This window comes from Apium graveolens, chromosome 6, assembly GCF_009905375.1.
Source record: "Apium graveolens cultivar Ventura chromosome 6, ASM990537v1, whole genome shotgun sequence".
NCBI classification, from domain to species: domain Eukaryota; kingdom Viridiplantae; phylum Streptophyta; class Magnoliopsida; order Apiales; family Apiaceae; genus Apium; species Apium graveolens.
In genome coordinates, this window is record NC_133652.1 from 43100752 (window position 1) to 43121198 (window position 20447).

Sequence of the window (20447 nt, forward strand, 5' to 3'; positions counted from 1 at the left end):
GCTCAATATGATTAATCCTTTGACCCTGCATACTAGATTGTAGATGGCGTTTGCACAATAGTTTGTACTTGTGACAAAATAATATATGTGAATTGTGATTGACTAGAAAATAAAATTTAATATCCAAGTGCATGTGAGACAGTTCCCAGGTTTCAATATATAAAGTCACAAACCCATCTATTAGTCCAAACAATTAACATGCTTATGGATCTTGGAAGAAATTGGTAGATCCCCTGACATTACTATAAATGTTAACACTATTAATTAACTCTAATCGATAGTCAACCATAAAGCTCACTGACTAATATGTTTATGATTTATTCTGATTAACACTGATCACTTTATCGATGATAAACAATAATAGATATAGTTGCTAGATCGGTAAGAATCACTATGACTGCGTGAATGTGGTATTTTGTAGAGCATGTCATTAGCACGAAACACCGTTTGACCTATGAGTGACTCAACATGGGAAAACCCGAGAAACTCCTTCCCGAACGTTTGTGATTCCAACATATTTTTGGCAGCTAATTCGCCTATAATACTATTAAATAGAGTATATATTGGAAGTTACTAGTTCTAATTTACATTATACAAATATATGAACCATCAATGATCAGGTGGTTCATATCCAGTGGTGGCAACAAATTGGAAGCTTGTTTTGTCCTAATTTCATCATCAAAATTTATGATGATAGGTGTATATTTATCTTATTGCTGGTTTATACCATTAATTGAATATTTGGGAAGCACGTTCTGTTGTAGATTGACCATTGGTGTTTATCGGTGCTGCCAGCCCTTGGCTCCTTAATGAGGCTAGCATTGCCAAAGAAAATCTAATTGATCGCAGGGTGTTTTCCAATCAAATATCAGATAGACATTATACAACAACAAAGTGTGAACACAAATATTCAAAAAAAAACTTTTCTAGAAGAACGTGTATTTGCTCCGGCTTTGTTTGATAATCTTGAGAATGATGTAGGCCGTAATATTTCCCATCATTCCATCAACAGATTTTCATTGATCACAAGCAAAACAAATATGATATCGCTTCAAGTAGTTCATCCGTTAACTTTGTAGGAGATATGAAAAAAGAGTTGAAATAATAACGTGGGGGAAATTTTTTATTTGCTTCTCGTATTTCTTCCCAATTTTCTTTTGTGTTTCAACTCTTTTCCCTTCGCATCTTCTATGAAGTTACTGGATGATCTAATTCAAATGTTCATATTAGTTTTAGTGGTAAAGATCAATGAAAATCTGTTGACGAAATGGTGGGAAATATTCTGGCCTTCATTATGCTCACAAGTCACGACTACCAAACAAAATCAGTGTAAAGGCACATTCTTATGGACAAGTCTTATTTCATTAACCGTGAATATTTGTTGTTACACTTCTTTGTCATATTATGTAATGTACATATGAGGTTCGATCGCAAAACACTATGCCATGCATTGGGAATTCTCTGGCAATGCTAGCCTCATTGAAGAGTTAAGGGGCTATAAAATGTTAACCCTATTAATTAACTCTAATCGATAGTCAACCATACAGATCACTGACTAATATGTTTCTGATTTATTCAGATTAACACTGATCATTTTATCGATGAAAAACAACAATAGATATAGTTGCTAGATCGGTAAAAATCACTTTGACTACGTTAATGTGGCATTTTGTAGAGCATGTCATTAGCACGAAATACCATTTGGCCTATGAGTGACTCAACATGGGAAAACCCGAGAAACTCATTCCCGAACGTTTGTGCTTCCAACACATTTTAGGCAGCTAACTCGCCTATAATACTATAAAATAGAGTATATATAGGAAGGTTACCAATTCTAATTTACATTATACAAATATATGAACCATCAATGATCAGGTGGTTCATATCCAGTGGTGGCAACAGATTGGAAGCTTTTTTTTGTCCTAATTTCATCCTCAAAATTTATGATGATAGGTGTATATTTATCTTATTGCTGTTTTATACCAGTAATTGAATATTTGGGAAGCACGTTCTTGTTGGGATTCGTGATACAAACGCAACGGAAAAATCAAAAATAAATATGAAAAACAAAACTCCAAACGCAGGATCCATGCGAAACAAGACATTTAATTCGGAGATTAGATGTTTACCATAATAAAGTTTTCCTTCTCATTGTGATGAAGTACAGATCTTGATGAACCAACACAACAGCCCTCCTTTCGAAGATCTTCTCTCCAAGGTATACACACGAACGCCCGATCGTCCAACGATTACCGGAGCCGGTACTAACCGATTTGGTTGCCTCTTTTCACTCTCTCTCTCTAGCCTTTCTAAGATGTAGAGCTGCTAGGGTTTTCTCTAAAACGTGATGTATCCACCAAACCCTAAAAATATACATCTTAATGTATATATATGGGAGAGAGGATTTGGGCCTAACCCTAATCTTAATGGGCTTCTAAAAGGACCCATTCTGATTTTAGGTTTATATTATTATTAAATTTGAATTGTAATATATATACAATTAATCAAGTCTCTCTTAATTAATTATATAATTAAATTCGAATTAACAATAAAATATTTAAATTCATAATTTAAATAACACTCCGTTTTAAACGTTCTTTGTGTGTGACCCTTTAGGTTATTATTACATTGGCAATAATTTTATTTTCTAATAATAAAATTATAAACAATGAGTGGCATCTAGTAATACATCATTGCTCCCCAAGTAATAATAATAATTGGTGATTATATTAAACCTTTTGATGAATAATGTACAATGTAATATAATCCCTTTAGCCTTATATTATAGATCAAACTCGAGGCATGCATTGTGTCATTCTCTGCAAGCGTTTAATCCTTCTTTCCTTGATCAATGAGTAAACTATTAAACAAATCACTATTTGAGCACGACCATGCATTTTATATCTATGATCAATGAGATGTGATCATCAATCAACAAACACACTAGTCTCAATGTATTTATTATCGTCCCTTAACAATAATACTTGACTAGGGACCTTTAGGAATATCACTACTATTCTCATAATCTCATTTCTAAGTCACGTACTTAGAGATATAGATTTACATATCATATTCCAAGGACATTTATTAATCTAACATTTTATCGCAGAAAATAAAGATATAATAAATTACTTAAGAATAATCCATAAAATCATAATTAATAATTCAAATGATTCATAATATAAACATAATAGTGTTATCTCTAGGGCACAAACACTAACAATCTCCCACTTGCACTAGAGCCAATCACCCATGTATCTAATACCCATGGAACTAGTATGACCTTCGTGCTTTTGCTGCGACAAAGCTTCAGTCAGTGGGTCTGCAACATTATCATTAGTATGCACTTTACATATATGTATATCTTCTCTTTCATTAATCTCTCGAAGAAGGTGATATCTCCTAAGTATATGCTTTTCCCGGGAATGGGACCTTGGTTCTTTAGCCTGCGCGATAGCTCCATTATTATCACAGTAAAGATCAACTAGATCTGTGATCGATGGAACCACACCAAGTCCCGTTATGAATTTCTGTATCCAAACAGCCTCATTGGCTGCTTCACTGGCAGCAATATACTCAGCTTCCATGGTAGAATCAGCTACCGTCTCTTGCTTTGAACTCTTCAAGCTTATAGCACCTCCATTAAGGAAAAACACAAAACCTGACTGAGATACTGCATCATCTCTGTCTGTCTGGAAGCTGGTGTCAGTATAACCCTTTACAACCAGCTTCTCATCTCCTCCATACACCAAGAATGAATCTTTAGTCCTCTTCAAGTACTTAAGAATATTCTTGACAGCTGTCGAGTGATCCTCACCTGGATTAGACTGGTATATGTTCGTCATGCTCAAGGCATACGAAACATCAGGACGAGTACATATCATCGCATACATTATAGATCCAATTGCCGAAGCATATGGAACTTTGCTCATACGACCCTTATCATCTAATGATTTAGGGCAGTTGTCTTTTGAGATTATTGGGACATATCCTCTTTTTGCCTCTTGCATCCCAAAATGATACAATACTTTATCAATATATGTACTCTGACTTAGGCTGATTAATTTCCTTGATCTATCTCTATAGATCTTGATCCCTAATATATAGGTGGCATCGCCTAAGTCCTTCATCGAGAAACTATTTCCCAACCAAGTCTTAACAGCCTGTAGAGAAGGTATGTCATTCCCTGTTAGTAATATGTCATCTACATATAGTACTAGGAATGCCACATGGCTCCCACTAACCTTCTTGTAAACACATGGTTCATCTTCATTTTGAATAAAGCCAAATTCTTTGACTTTTTCATCAAAATGATGATTCCATCTCGTTGAGGCTTGCTTGAATCCATAAATAAATCGAAGCAGCTTACAAACCATCTCAGCAAACTTGGGATCGACAAAATCTCAGGTTGTATCATGTATACATCCTCTTCAAGGCTCCCATTTAAGAAAGCGGTTTTGACATCCATTTGCCAAATCTCATAATCGTAGTAAGCAACTATTGCTAGCAAAATCCTAATGGACTTGACCATAGCAACTGGTGAAAAGGTCTTATCATAGTCTATACCATAAATTTATTTGAAACCTTTTGCCACTAGTCGCGCTTTATAGGTCTGTACTTTACCATCCATGTCAGTTTTCTTCTTGAAAACCCACTTGCACCCTATAGGTTTTACCCCTTCAGGTGGATCAACTAAAGTCCATACTTTATTTTGATATATGGATTCCATTTGGGATTTCATGGCCTATAGCCATCTCTCGGAGTCTGGACTGTTCATAGCTTCTTGGTAGGTAAGAGGCTCATCATTATCTATGAGCATTACATCATCATCTTGAGTCAAGAGAAATCCATAATATCTCTCCGGTTCATGACGAACCCTACTAGATCTACAAACAACCTGTGTTTCCGGAGCAGGAACATCTTGATGTACTTCCTGCCCACTTTCCAACTCTAGTTTAATGTTATTTTGTACAACTCGATCTTCATCGAGATCTATAATCCTCCCACTAATTTTCTTGGAAAGTAACTCTCTTTCAAGAAATACAGCGGTTCGAGTAACAAACACTTTGTTCTCGTTAGGATTATAGAAACTATACTCTTTAGTTTCTTCAGGATATCCCACAAAATAACATTTATCTGATTTTGGTCCCAGCTTGTCAGACACCAAGCGTTTCACAAACGCTTCGCATCCCCATACTTTCATAAAAGACATGTTGTGACGTTTCTCAGTCCATATCTCATACGGAGCCTTTTAAACCGATTTAGTTGGAACTCGGTTTAGTTTATATGCAGCCGTTTCTAGAGCATAACCCCAGAAACTTATTGAAAGATCTGCTAGACTCATCATCGATTGCACCATATCCAACAAGGTACAATTTCTCCTATCAGAAACTCCATTCCATTGAGGCGTTCCAGGAGGAGTAAGTTGTGATCTACCACGCTCCTTCAAGAAACCTTTAAACTCGAGGCTTAAGTATTCTCCTCCACGATCTGATCGTAGAACTTTTATACTTTTCCCTCTTTGCTTTTCTACTTCGGCCTTGTATTTTTTGAACTTTTCAAAAGAATCGGACTTGTTCTTCAAAAAATACACATATCCATATCTACTGAAATCTTCAGTAAATGTAATGAAGTAGTAAAAGCCGCCTTTTGCCATCATACGCATTGGACCACATACATCACTATGTATAAGTCCTAATCGTTCGGTTGTCTTTTCACCTTGTCCAGTAAAAGGAGCTTTAACCATTTTTCCAATGAGACAAGATTTGCATTCTTCGTATAATTCAAAATAAAACTTATCCAAGTAACCATCTTTATTTAATTTGGAAATGTGTTTCTCATTTATGTGACCTAAACAACAATGCCAAAGGTATGTTTAATTTGAGTCTTTAATCTTAATACGTTTATTATCATTATTTATGCTATAGACAGGAGTATCTAAATCAAGAACATATAAACCATTAAAAAAATGTGCAACCCTATAGGTAACATTATTGAATGAAAAGGAACAACTATTGTTCTGAATCAAAAATGAAAAACCTTTCTTATCCAAACAAGAAACCGAAATAATGTTTCTGCAAATTGCAGGCACGTAATAACAGTTATCTAGTTCAAAAACAAGCCCAGTGGGCAACGATAAACGATAAGTCCCTACAGCTAAAGCAACCACCTTTGCTCCATTGCCAACTCGTAGGTCGACTTCTCTCTTCGTCAATGTCCTACTTCCCTACAGTTCCTGCACATTTATACAAATATGAGAATCACATCCAGTATCTAATACCCAAGATGTAGATGTAGACAAGTTGACTTCTATAACATAAATACCTGAATCAGAAGCAGCAATAACAACCTTCTTCTTCTTCAGATTCTCCAAATAAGCATGACAGTTCCTCTTCCAATGACCTGGTTTCTTACAATAGTGACAATAACCAACCTTTGGAACACCACCTTTAGGCTTCAAAGCCTTGGTCGAAACAGGTTTCGGATTGGCATTAGATTTAGATCCCATCTTCCTCTTGCCTTTCCATTTACCCTTTCCTTTGGCCTTCCCCTTATTCACCATCAATATGGGAGCAGGGGACGCCTTTTGAACGTTGGTCTCATCAGTTTTCAGCATAGCCAATAATTCGGTGGGGGTTCTTATCTATCTCATTCATATTGTAATTCATCACAAATTGAGAATTACTGTTGTTTAAAGATTGCAAAATAAGATCAATATGGTGCTCCATAGCAATTGGGGCACCCAACTTGGCAAGGTACTCCATATACCCTATCATTCTTAGAACATGCGGTCTAACCGGATCACGTTCTCCCTGCTTATATGCATACAACGATTTGAAAGTATCAAACCTCTCCGGACGAGCCTGTCCTTCAAATATACATTTAAGGTGTTCAATCATATTATAAGAATCCATATTCTCATGTTGTTTCTGAAGTTCAGCACTCATGGTCGCTAACATGAGACATTGAACATCCGTGTCATCATCGATATGTTTCTGATAAACATTATATTGAGCACGGGATGCTCCTTCATGGAGAGGTGCAGGGCGAGGGATATCAATTATATAGAGCTTGCGCTCTTGTTTGAGGACAATCCTCAAGTTCCTCTGCCAGTCAAGGAAGTTTGTTCATGTCAGCTTGTACTTCTCAAGGACTGATCGCACAGAGGAGTTGTTTGAATTATTTGCCATTTTGATATCTACAATGTTTAAGTGCATAATATAAATTAGTCTATAAATGATTATTAAATTATGTTCAAGTGATCATTTATATATATTCAAAATATATATCTCCCACTATTTTATCAAATTAATAGCCCTAACTATTAATTCAGAAAGAATATCTTCTATATACTTTCTAGCGAGCCAAGATCCAAATTTCACAACGTTTTAGTTCAGCTTTGGTTTTATTCCAAAAACATGATTCAATAAGGTAGACAACATTTGTCAATTATATCAACTATATAACTCTTGGATAGTTTAGTGGAACAACATTTATTCATATTTATCCAATAAATCTCACTAAACTCTATGCCTCTAAGTTCACAATCCTATTATTGTAACTTAGTTAAGTCAAACCCAAAGGTCTAAAAAGTATCATATACTTCAACACGCCGTCCCACGATAGATGAGAGTACTTCGCTCTGGCGAACCCACTCCTTATCGATCTAGGGGTTAACGCATTGGACATATTGGAAGGCATCTAAACAACTTAATATAAACATTAGGGTTTTGTTAGTATTATAACGATCATGATCCCATCATAAAGAGATTCCCAATTTTTCCTTGAATAAAATACATCAAATCAATATTCGTCAATGATTTGATTTCCAGGTAGTGGAGGAGTCACACCGGTCTCGCTTAAAACCCACAGCCTTATAAGTTCAATGGACCCGTTGTTGACAAAACCGCCCCATGTCGAAAATAAAGAAGATTCGTATTTCATTCTGTGTTTCATAAACATGAGAATCTCATAATCGTTTGTAAATTTTTAAAATCTTGAGTCATTACAGATTTTATCTTGCTTAACAGGCATGGCATGGATGATGTATCTAATACATACATTCATGCATGATTAATATAATTAAAGCATGCATCATCAACTATTCTATACATATATTTATACATCAATATGATGTAAAGTGCGTTATGTATACGTGCCTGGTTATGGCCTTTATACTATATGATCCTTTCAAGCTAATGAAAGGATCAAGGTCAATCTATGGTGAATAATATAAATACAATTATAATTACAAGTCTTCATTCTTCTTATCTCGATTGCTACTTCTCCTCTTGGATCATGCCTCCTTGAAGTACATTACATTAAAACAACCTATACTACTGTACTTACATAAGAAAACTCGAGTTACATTCGAGATATACAAATTACAAAGAATAAACGACATGCAAGTCGTATTTAGAAACCAAAACTATAAATAAAAAACCATTAACTAAAGGGTCTTAAGGCCATAACCATACACCATGATATCACATGACACATAACAAAACACTTATAATCTTAAAATGGTATCACATATCATAGTTCAGACTATATAATCAAACACAACATATTTACCAAAATTTAGAAAATTAAAATCAGCTTTCTACAAACTAAAAATCGTTGTTTCGAGGCCTGTAACGACATCCAATGGCTTACAGACGCGAACCTGGCAGATTCAGTCTTGCTCAGTGACCCGATTCCAGTCGGAAAACAAATATCGTTTGCAACTCGGACATTGGACTCAAATTTCACCAAATTTGTTCAGTTTTTTTTAGAAATCGCATCGTATACAATCTCCATAATAAAAACAAAGTATATCACACAATGATACATACAACCATCACATGATTATAAAATATATCATAAATATCATTTATATATATATATATATATATTCAAAATCACATATACATGCATATACACACACCAAAAATTATATACATGCTCACTTATATCAAAATTGTAAACATACAATCGAATTAAAACATTTCGAAAGTAGCTATGATGCCATTGTCGGGATTCGTGACACAAACGCAGCGGAAAAAATCAAAAATAAATATGAAAAACGAAACCCCAAACGCAGGATCCATGTGAAACAAGATATTTATTCGGAGATTAGATGTTTACCTTAATAAAGCTTTTCGTATGATAGTGATGAATGTACATATCTTGATGAACCAACACAGCATCCCTCCTTTCGAAGATCTTCTCTCCAAGGTATCCACACGAACGCCCGATCGTCCAACGATCAATGGAACCGGTACTAGCCGATTTGGTTGCCTATTTTCTCTCTCTCTCTCTAGCCTCTCTATGATGTAGAGCTGCTAGGGTTTTCTCAAAAATGTGATGTATCCACCAAACCCTAAAAAAATACATCTTAATTTATATATATGGGAGAGACGATTTGGGCATAACCCTAATCTTAATGGGCTTCTAAAAGGACCCATTTGGATTTTGGGTTTATATTATTATTAAATTCGAATTCTAATATATATACAATTAATCAAGTCTCACTTAATTAATTATATAATTAAATTCGAATTAACAATAAAATATTTAAATTCATAATTTAAATAACACTCCGTTTTAAACGTTCTTTGTGTGTGACCCTTTAGGTTATTATTACATTGGCAATAATTTTATTTTCTAATAATAAAATTATAAATAATGAGTGGCATCTAGTAATACATCATTGCTCCCCAAGTAATAATAATAATTGGTGATTCAATTAAATCTTTTGGTGAATAATGTACAATTTAATATAATCCCTTTAGCCTTATATTATAGATCACTCGAGGCATGCATTGTGTCATCCTCTGCGAGCGTTTAATCCTTCTTTACTTGATCAATGAGTAAACTATTAAACAAATCACTATTTGAGCACGACCATGCATTTTATAGTCTTACTCAATCAAGAGTCCAATAATATCACTCCTTTAATAAAGGAGGGCTAAATCCCATCTAGATCATTTATATTTCTCATACGATTCATAATATAACCAATGTCTACTTTTATTATTACCCGGTCAAAGATAACTTTCAGTAGTATCAAAGTATATTAATTCTCGTATAGAAATATAATGATTTCAGGTCAAAGGACCAATACGTCATTATCACTGTGAGATTAACTTATGACACTTTAAACATGTAGTATCTCACAACGGGTCAATCCAACACCATATATTTAATACATGTGTCTGTGTTTTGACTTTAGTATCACCATATATATGATCAATGAGATGTGATCATCAGTCAACAAACACACTAGTCTCAATGTATTTATTATCGTCCCTTAACAATAATACTTGACTAGGGACATTTAGGAATATCAATACTATTCTCATAATATCATTTCTAAGTCACGTACTTAGAGATTTAGATTTACATATCATATTCCAAGGACATTTATTAATCTAACATTTTATCGCAAAAAATAAAGGTATAATAAATAACTAAAGAATAATCTATAAAATCATAATTAATAATCCAAATGTTTCATAATATAAATATAATAATGTTGTCTTTAGAGCACAAACACTAACAATTCTGTTGTAGATTGACCATTGGTGTTTGTCGGTGTTTCCAGCCCTTGGCTCCTTAATGAGGCTAGCATTGTCAAAGAAAATTCAATTGATCGCAGGGTTTTCCAATCAAATATCAGATAGACATTATACAACAACAAAGTGTGAACATAAATATTCAAAAAAAGACTTTTCTAGAAGACTGTGCATTTGCTCCGGCTTTGTTTGATAGTCTTGAGAATGACGTAGGCCGTAATATTTCCCACCATTTCATCAACAGATTTTCATTGATCTCAAGCAAAGCAAATATGATATCGCTTCAAGTAGTTCATCCGTTAACTTTGTAGGAGATATGAAAGGAAAAGAGTTGAAATAATAACGTGGAAGAAATTTTTTATTTGATTCTCGTATTTCTTCCCTATTTTCTTTTGTGTTTCAACTCTTTTCCCTTCGCATCTTCTACGAAGTTACTGGATGATCTAATTCAAATGTTCATATTAGTTTAGTGGTAAAGATCAATGATGAAATGGTGGGAAACATTTTGGCCTACATTATGCTCACAAGTCACGACTACCAAGGAAAGTCAGTGTAAAGGCACATTCTTCTGGACAAGTCTTATTTCATTAACCGTGAATATTTGTTGTTACACTTCTTTGTCATATTATGTAATGTACATATGAGGTTTGATCGCAAAACACTCTGTCATGAATTGGGAATTCTCTAGCAATGCTAGCCTCATTGAAGAGTTAAGAGGTTGGAAGTACTCGACAAACTTCAATGGTGAACTTATAGCAATACGTGCTCGTAGATTATCCCACTACTATTATGAACCAGCAATTAGCTAAATATATACTTATCATCACAATTTTTGATAATATAATGCTGGGAAAGCAGGTTCCCAATTTGTTGCCACCACCAGTGGCGGATCCGGCTTCCAATATAAGGGGGGTCGGGATTTTTTTTACCGAGTTCGAGCCGAGCATTTAGCATATTATGTTCGAGTTCGGCTCAAAATAAGCTCAACTGCTCAAGCTCGGCTCGAAAAAAATTAAAAATATGATATTATATATTATAATATCGAGAATATTTTCAATTGAAAATCCTCTCTTAATTGTTGCAGTTGCAATCGCTAGAATCACTGACAATTTTACCAACATATAAACCCAATGATATTTAATATCTTTGTGTAAGGCTGTAATATGATCTGGGCACTCGCCCGGCTTGAACTCGTTTTACTAGGCTCGTCTCGGCTCGTTTCGCAAACGAGCTCGAGTCCAGGTAGAGGTTTCGGCTCGTTTAGTTAAACGAGTCGGCTCAACTCGACTCGTGGAATTAACGAGCCGAATTCGGGTAGCGTTTTAAGCTCGATTTAGTGTAGATCGAGTCGGCTTGCCCGACTCAATAAAACCGACTCGTTTAGCTAAACGACCCGCCTCGACTTGACTCGTGAAAATTAACGAGTTGGGTTCAGACTGAGGTTTAGGCTCGTTTAACTAAACGAGCCGGCTCGACTTAATTAAACCCGGCTCGCCCGGACCGAATTACACCTCTATATTTGTATTTTTCAACCATCTTTTGAACGAGGTCAAGAATACCATTCAAATTTTTGAAAATCAACTTTGGTTCTTGTGTCAACTATATAGTTAAAAAGCCGATCTACAAGTGATTATAAGACATATTTGATCAAATTCTGAATGATAGAATTTTAATCAAAAGCTGATAAAGAATTATGTGGATTGAGACATGATATGCAAGAAATCAACTTCATATTAACTTCATTATAATTATATCAAAATCAAAATTAATGGTGTTAAAGTGGTTTAACTAGAAATGCTCGTTTAATATCTATTCTCGTCCTTTTTTGTCATCTATTCCTAACTGCAACTTTCATTTGGAACTCATAATTTTGTAAAACAAAAAATGTATAACTTTCACTTATAAATGTTACCTCAATGAAAAGACTTTTGACATCAAAAAACTTTAAGCAGGGCAATATCTTTTTACAAAAATTAAGGGGGTCAATTTTAATTTTTATATAATTTGAATATACATATTTAACTAAACTAAAAATTTAAGGGGGGCGGATAACCCCCTTGCCCCTTAGAGGATCCGCCTCTGGCCACCGCTCGAAAAGAACCAGCTGATCATCATCGGTTCATATCTTTTCAATAATTTGTTTGGTTGGTGAGCAGGGACGGAGGCTGGGGGTGGTCGGCGGGTGCGGCCGCCACCCCAAACTCCGGTATAATCGTGAAATTAGTATTAAAATTTATGAAATATTTTTACATATTTATATATTTCGTAGTAAAAAAAAAATTATTTTGAATGTTGGCCCCCTCAAAAATATATAAATTTTATGAATTTAGTACTAATATTAGTGATATTTACAATAGTTACGAATTTAGATACACGAATTCAGTTATATTTTATACATTAAAATTTTAAAAATAATATTTATTAATTTATTTAATATATGTTAAATTAAATATATATATTAGTTACTCGGAAAAAAATTTCGCCGCCCCAAAGTTGGGATTCCGGCTCCGACCCAGTTGATGAGCAACTGATTCTTTAACTGTGAAAAGTAATCAGCGCAAATTTGTTTGGTATAATAAGTGAATTAACTCGTAAAATGTGTTAGGAAGCACAAACATTCTAATTATTTATATTTTAAAAAATTATAAAATAATAATTTTTTTATAATTTTTGAAATAACTACATACGCTACTTCTCTAGGCTATACCAACTTTATATATATAATATTAATGGTCACTAATTTACTCATTTTTTTAACTTTCATCCTCTATTTTATCATTTTTCTTAAACTTCGTTCATAATCCAAATATAAATATTTGGGAGGGACGGAGGGAATATAATATAACCTTCTGCAGGTAGCCTCAAACATCCCTTGACAACTTTTTGGATAACTGTATTACAAGTACTACCACAAATTAGCAAAACCGAAAAGTCAAAAGCATACCATGAAGGAGCCATTCTTACTCCAGCTGAACTCTTTCATGTGATCCGAGAAGATGTTAGAGGTCGTCGTACGTGTTTCTTCTTCTACATGGCTCACTAGTAGAACTCATTTGCTGCCAAGACGCTCAAGACAATTCCTGCAAACAAATTACTAAATCAAGGCTTGTTTACAGGTTATGTTGGACTCATTGGATGTATAAGTTGATCTATTGCTCGAGTGAGACCATTGAACTAGATTTGCAATCTTTCCAATTTTTAAAAACCTAAATTGGTACCCCAAATATTTTTCAAAATCTTTTTAAAACCCCAAATCTTTTTTTGAATATTATTTCGGTAGATTCTTGGTATTTTCATGCTCGTTGAAATCCAGATAATATCTACTAAATTTCAAAATATTTGTCACAAAATCTAATTAAATATATCACTAATTTAGAAATATTTTTTTCACCTCCAATATATATTTTTCACTGTGTAAATTTCTTAATTTTCATGTAATAGAATTTCACTTTGAATGCAAAAGGAAATTAAAAAAAAAGTATTTTAAAATTTAAAATTTGTACACAATTTTAGTGCTCCCCTTTAGGGGAGTCAACATCACGACAACATGATGTAATATTCAAACTGAAATTATCATGACGTTCTCCTCGGGCTTTAAATATGAAAATCTTCTGCACTATTTTAGGGACTTGGTTGGAACCACGCCGTACAATATAACAATTCCAGTATTCTATATTCTGAAACCAAAAGTTTTAATATACTTTTAGCGTCTCAGGCTCCTTTCTTCTTTAAGTCTTTTCCCAGATTTACTTTAACATCTCGGGTAAGCATCCTGGGAGCAATTGCCATAGACATCAACTCTTGAAAAAGAAGCTTGCATGCATACGGAATAATATGAACCTGCATTACAAATATCGTGAAAGCCATACAGTGGCAATATTAAGCTGAAGGATTGGCAAGAAAATTGATGATTACCTGTACGCCATCAGTCTTGTTCTTACATCCTCTACACTGGAATGAATTCTTCTTCAAGTTAGCAATTGCTATCAATCCACATCTCTCACATACATGAACCCTGTAGGCGTCACTTTGATCAAACAGTCTTTCCTTCAGGAAATGAGCAGCAGTTCCATGCGCAATCATGCAGTCCCGTTCCATTTCTCCAAATCGAAGACCTCCACCTCTTGAGCGTCCTTCTGCAGGCTGCCTTGTGAGAATCTGCACTGGTCCTCGTCCACGGGAATGAATCTTGTCATCAACCATATGCTTCAGCCTCTGGTAATATGTAGGGCCAAGAAAGATCATAGCCGTTAGGCGCCTTCCCGTGTGGCCATGGTACATGGTCTCGAAACCACGCATTTGATAACCACATTTGTGAAGAGCTTTACTTATATTATCCACCTAGATTATCACATGAAATATTAAAAAACCAGTTTCTATGATAGCAATCAGAAATGCCCACATTAGCAAAACATACAGTAACATCGGTAAAGGGGGTGGCATCTCCTTCCTTTCCCATGTGAGCTGCAACCTTACCCATGATGCACTCAATAAGTTGACCAATAGTCATCCGAGAGGGTATAGCATGTGGATTTACGATAATATCAGGTGTGATGCCTTCTACAGTCCATGGCATATCCTCTTGGGTATAAGTCATGCCGACCGTTCCTTTCTGACCATGCCTACTGCTAAATTTATCTCCAATTTGAGGTATTCTCACAGATCTCACCCTTACTTCCACAAATCTTAAACCATCAGCATTTGTTGTTAGTAATACCTACAAAAGCATTGTGCAACATTCTATAAGTTTTAGTAAGGAAAGACCAACGGTCAACACAATTTTTTTTTCAGGACCGTTCAACATAATTAAAAAATAAAAAAAAATTCTAAATTTATTTTCCACATACTAATCAGCCCACCTGATCTACCATCCCAGTTTCACTGTGTCGTAAACTTGTGCTATGATCACGGCGTGTGTATAGCGATGCAGCTTGACCCAGCACGATGGTATCATCCTGTTCAACTGGAGGTCTTTCCAATGATAACATCCTGACCTAAAACTCTTGTCCCCTAAAAGACAAATCAAGGGTCAATTTCCAAACGAAATTTAGCCAAGGGACATTTAATCTTATGTACTTACAGGGGAAGAAAGACCGTCATCATCCAATTTTTCATATGAACCATGGTGCATGTCCTGTAATGAATTGAGTTTAGAAACCTTACAAAGAAACACAATACATAGGCAGTCACTATAGATAACAACTCAATTCTCAATTACCATAGTATTAGCTCTATCTGGACGGCAAAAATTCTCCTTATTAAGTGTTCCCGTCTTCTTCTCCTCATCCCTATCAATATGCTCAAAAGTCAAAAATTTAAGTGACAAGGGAGAGGTTAAAACACTAAAAACATGTTTAAAGAACATGAATAAGAAATTTAAACAGCAGATGTAATTATCGTAAGGCCATTACTGAACACTCACTTGTATGACTGGTAGGATATTGATCGAAAGAATCCACGATCTATTGATGACTGATTCATTATGACAGAATCTTCTTGGTTATACCCGGAGTAGCAGGCAATGGCAACGATGGCATTCTAGGGAAGAATATCATACAGAAATACGTAATAATTGCAAACATAATATAGAAAGTTATATAATCCACAAACGGATGGAGAAGTTACAATGTCAGCTGGAAGTTGCCTGAAGTTTAAATGCTCCATCACCCTGGTAGTAACAAGAGGCTTCTGAGGATAGTATAAAACATAAGATAATGTATCCTGGAAAACAAGTTAAATTAAAATAAGATGAAGATTCCAGAAGGAAGTGCTAAAATTTTAATAATATATGTTAATGATGTACATACCATACGAAACTGAAAATTGGAGACATATATTCCCATTGCTTGTTTGCCCATTGCTAATTGATAAGTATTACGTAGGACTTAAAGAAAGAAGAGAGATGTGTTACTATAACATATTTATAAGAAAAATAAAAAAATCAGACAACTCAAATTATCATGACAAGTTAAAGAAGTTCATTATGCATCAGTATCAGACCTGGCTGTGATCTGGAAAGGGTATAATAGAAGCACAAACACCTAAAATTAGTGATGGATGGATTTCACAGTGAGTATAAGTACTGGAATAAGCCTCCTCTGAATTTTCTTTTGCATTTATAAGATCCTGCACAAAACATATTTGACTGAACTTCAACCTCCTATACAAATGAAATATGTGAGGTAAGTGATTTTTTGAAACTAGGCTCTGGACTGGATGCATACATTAACGGTCATGGAAATCATAGTAGTTTCCTCTTCCTCAGTGTCAATGTATTCTATAAATCCCTTGCTATAAGATCACACCATACACCATCCTCCAACCCTTCCTGGGAAAAAGTTGATATTGATGTCAGCACAATCAAAACAAGAAAAACAGAACAAAATAATCACCACAACAGGACACCTTTCTTTGCAATGCTTCAATGTCCTTTTTTCTAATAAGAAGCCTTTGCTTTTCCACTATGAACAGTGGACGACTGCAACGGCCATAATCAGTGTTTAGAAGCAGTTCATTCAGATGGAAATCTCGAACCACTCCAACCTCATTATAGACTTCAACCTGTTCGGTTAAAGAAAGACAGAATTATTCTCTCCATCTCCTGTTCGGCTATATGCTTTCCTGGCTATCAATTATCAATATTTTATCCCACCAAAAAGATACAAATCCAAATACATACCTGTCTCCTCAGCTGTCGTAATCTTCTCACCAAAGAGGTGGGATCATGGTGAATACCCACCCAGCACCCATTCACAAAGATTTTTGTGGCTTGGGAGACCGTAGCAGGTGTAATTTCCTACCGATGGAAATATGTTGAGACTACATTTGTAGCAAAAATACAGCTTTCATTCGCATAACTTAAGGCACTCACCTCAAAACTCTCTGTGCCCCATTCTTCTAAAAATTCCAGATTTGGGGATACCACTGATCCAACTGTTACATATACCATCAAAGCTAGATTCTTTACTAGCCCACACCCCTAATGTAAGACAAGGAAGCAAGATGACAGCACTTAAGGGTCAACAAAAGAAACACATAAATGTAATTGCAAACTCTCAGCTTCTCACTATTATATAGGTTTCTTACCTGTCCTTCAGGTGTCTCTGCAGGGCACATCATTCCCCATTGGGAATTATGTAACTGCCTAGGTTTTGCTAGCTTCCCTGATAAAGAAGCAATTTCTGAGCAGCCTATGCCTATAAAGCTACAACAACAAAGGTATAGAAAAGTGAAATATCTTCACGACCTATCGGAGAGTTTAATCTTCTCAAATGTGATAAAGTTGACGCATAAGTCAGGCGATTTAACACCTACAATTTGCACCAAGGCCATGCTTGTTTAATGGTATTAAGCAGGAGATAGGATTATAATCCTTTAAATTTTCCAATCCCATGTTTGTTTTGTAAAAAATTAGTGAAGAGTTATCCAAGGATTATAATCCTTTAAATTATCCTATCCCATGTTTGTTTTGTTGGAGAAGAGGATAGGACTATAATCCCATCTAATGCTTGGTGGGAGGAGGTATTATTTTATCCCCTCCTACAAGTCATTTTTTAAAAGATTATAATCCCCCTCATTGTTATCCCATATGAAACAAACATAGGATCGGAAAATTTAAAGGACTATATTCCAATCTCAAGTACTATCCCACAAAACAAACATAGGATAAAATTTTAAAGGATTATATTCTAATCCTACACTTAATCCTTCCAAACAAACTTAGAATATGATTATTTAATCCATATGACTAATTTTGATGGGATTAGTTATCCCCGGATTATTATCCCGGGATTATAATCCCACGAAACAAACATGGCCCAAAAGTTTATCATGCGGCCACGAAGATTATAATAATCAGAGTAATATGGTACAAAACCATTACAGTAATTATACGAGATACGGATTTACAAATTAACTTTCAACCTAGACTGATATACTATTATCTTGTTGGAATAGGTAAGGAAATATACTTTGAAAAAAACATTTAGGAACCTAGTAATCACTAAAGCAAATCACATGGCTTAAATTGATCTAAACATCAAACAACTGAGAGGGCTAACAAACAGAAACACAATAGAGGGATAGATAAAAAAACCCAAAATTAAACCTGTAAAACACCGGCTCTTGTAACAGCTGAATTTGCCTGCCCCCAATTCCCAGTAGCTAGTGCGTATTTGAGACCTCCCGTAATCGTTTGTGCTTTGACTGCAAACTGCAGATTGACGTCCTTCCCGTTATCAACACACTGGATAAGCACAAAAAGTTAAATATACGAGATTTTTAAGACAAATATAATCGCAAAAGTCATCAAAGTTATGAGTATTGATATAACCTTCTGCACATAGCCTCTAATTTCTCTTGTCAACTTTCTGAATAACTGCATTACAGTTCTTAACACAGTTAAGAATCTGAACGCAAAAATGAAAAGAAGTCCAAAGCATTATGGTATCCATATTTAAACCAAACAGACCATCCTGAAAAGACCGCCAAGCAAAAATCCAGCAAGATCCATTCTCTTATTGCCATAATGATCCCTGTCATCCTCCCCTCTTCGACCAAGAGCACATAGTAGAAGGCGGTGAATGATATACTAATACCTGACAGGGAAGAAATTAGTTTTCTGCATAATGTGTACAACCCATACGCAGAGGACAAACACAGGGTAGCCATGACAATACCCAAAATAGTAGGCTTTCTTCGTTTCATAATTTTCTCCAACCCCTACATGAGGAAGCATCTCCTACTGAAGAATATCTTTAGCATACCTATTGTGGCATTTAACAATAGATTTTTTTTGAATCAAAAAGGCCCTCAGACCCACAAACTACAAACCAAAGACATACATTATTCGCCTTTCTCTTGTTACACCAACAGTTGCTCCTCTTTCTCCAATGTAATCAAGTGCCACCTAACATAATCGGAAAAATGAAGTAAACAAAAGGAAAAGTTAGCACCTTGAACTGAAAAACGGTAACGAGGTCGACAAGGAGAGAAAACTATAGCTAGGTTATAATAGTACATATCCACTGGACAGAATCCCCAAACACAAACAAAGGCTCAAATAAATACCTCTTGATCTCTAATAGCAGATGCTTCTTCCAAGGAAGGCCTAAGCAACTCCATCATTTGAGCATCGGCGAAGTCATAACAAATAGATTGCAATATTATTGCCCATACCCCTTTGGCACTAGTCCTTGAGAGCATTCGAACAAATATGGTACTGGGAGGCCTATTTTGGGTTTCTGCCATAGAGCGAAGTTCTCCAACATAGGCATACTTGTTTGGCTGCCTTTTCTTAAATACAAAAACATGATTGGTGCACATCTTCTCCTGAGCAATCAAAACTTTTTCACTGCCATTGACGATGAAATAACCACCTTGATCAAACGGAATCATTTTCGCTACTCTCATACAAATTACAGTAGCTTGACTGAAGCATAATAGGAACCTGACAGCAGAACAAGAAGTTACGAGAAAGATACTCAACAGTTCAGAATACCAATTCGACGAGACATACGATCAACTTACCTTTCCTATGAAAACTTGATTAAAATCCAGAGATTCAGTGATCTCTTCACCGTCATGCCCCCTTCTCATGACCCTCATTGAAAGATCGTAAGAAAATAGTTATACTTCAATATTCAGCTAAAACTTCAAATTGAATCCATAACAAGAATAAGTTATTAATTTTTCATAAAATTCTAAAATCCGAGACAGAAATAAAATCATCTGAACTGAAAATAAAGCAAATCTCTCCCAGCTCCAATACAAACATAATCACTAAAATTTTATTTCAAAGCAAGCTCAAATCATGTCCACCTTCAAGATGTCCCAAAATCAAAAGTTAATCCCCTGAAAATTTGTAAGTAATGAGCCAAGAGCCTAACAAGA

The 20447-nt window shown here is 35.1% G+C and overlaps 1 pseudogene; it reads right to left on the reverse strand.

Annotated features, from left to right (window-relative positions):
* Nucleotides 1–14061: 14061 nt before the first annotated feature.
* Nucleotides 14062–20174, reverse strand: LOC141664961 (DNA-directed RNA polymerase II subunit RPB2-like; annotated as a pseudogene).
* Between the last annotated feature and the right edge of the window lie 273 nt (nt 20175–20447).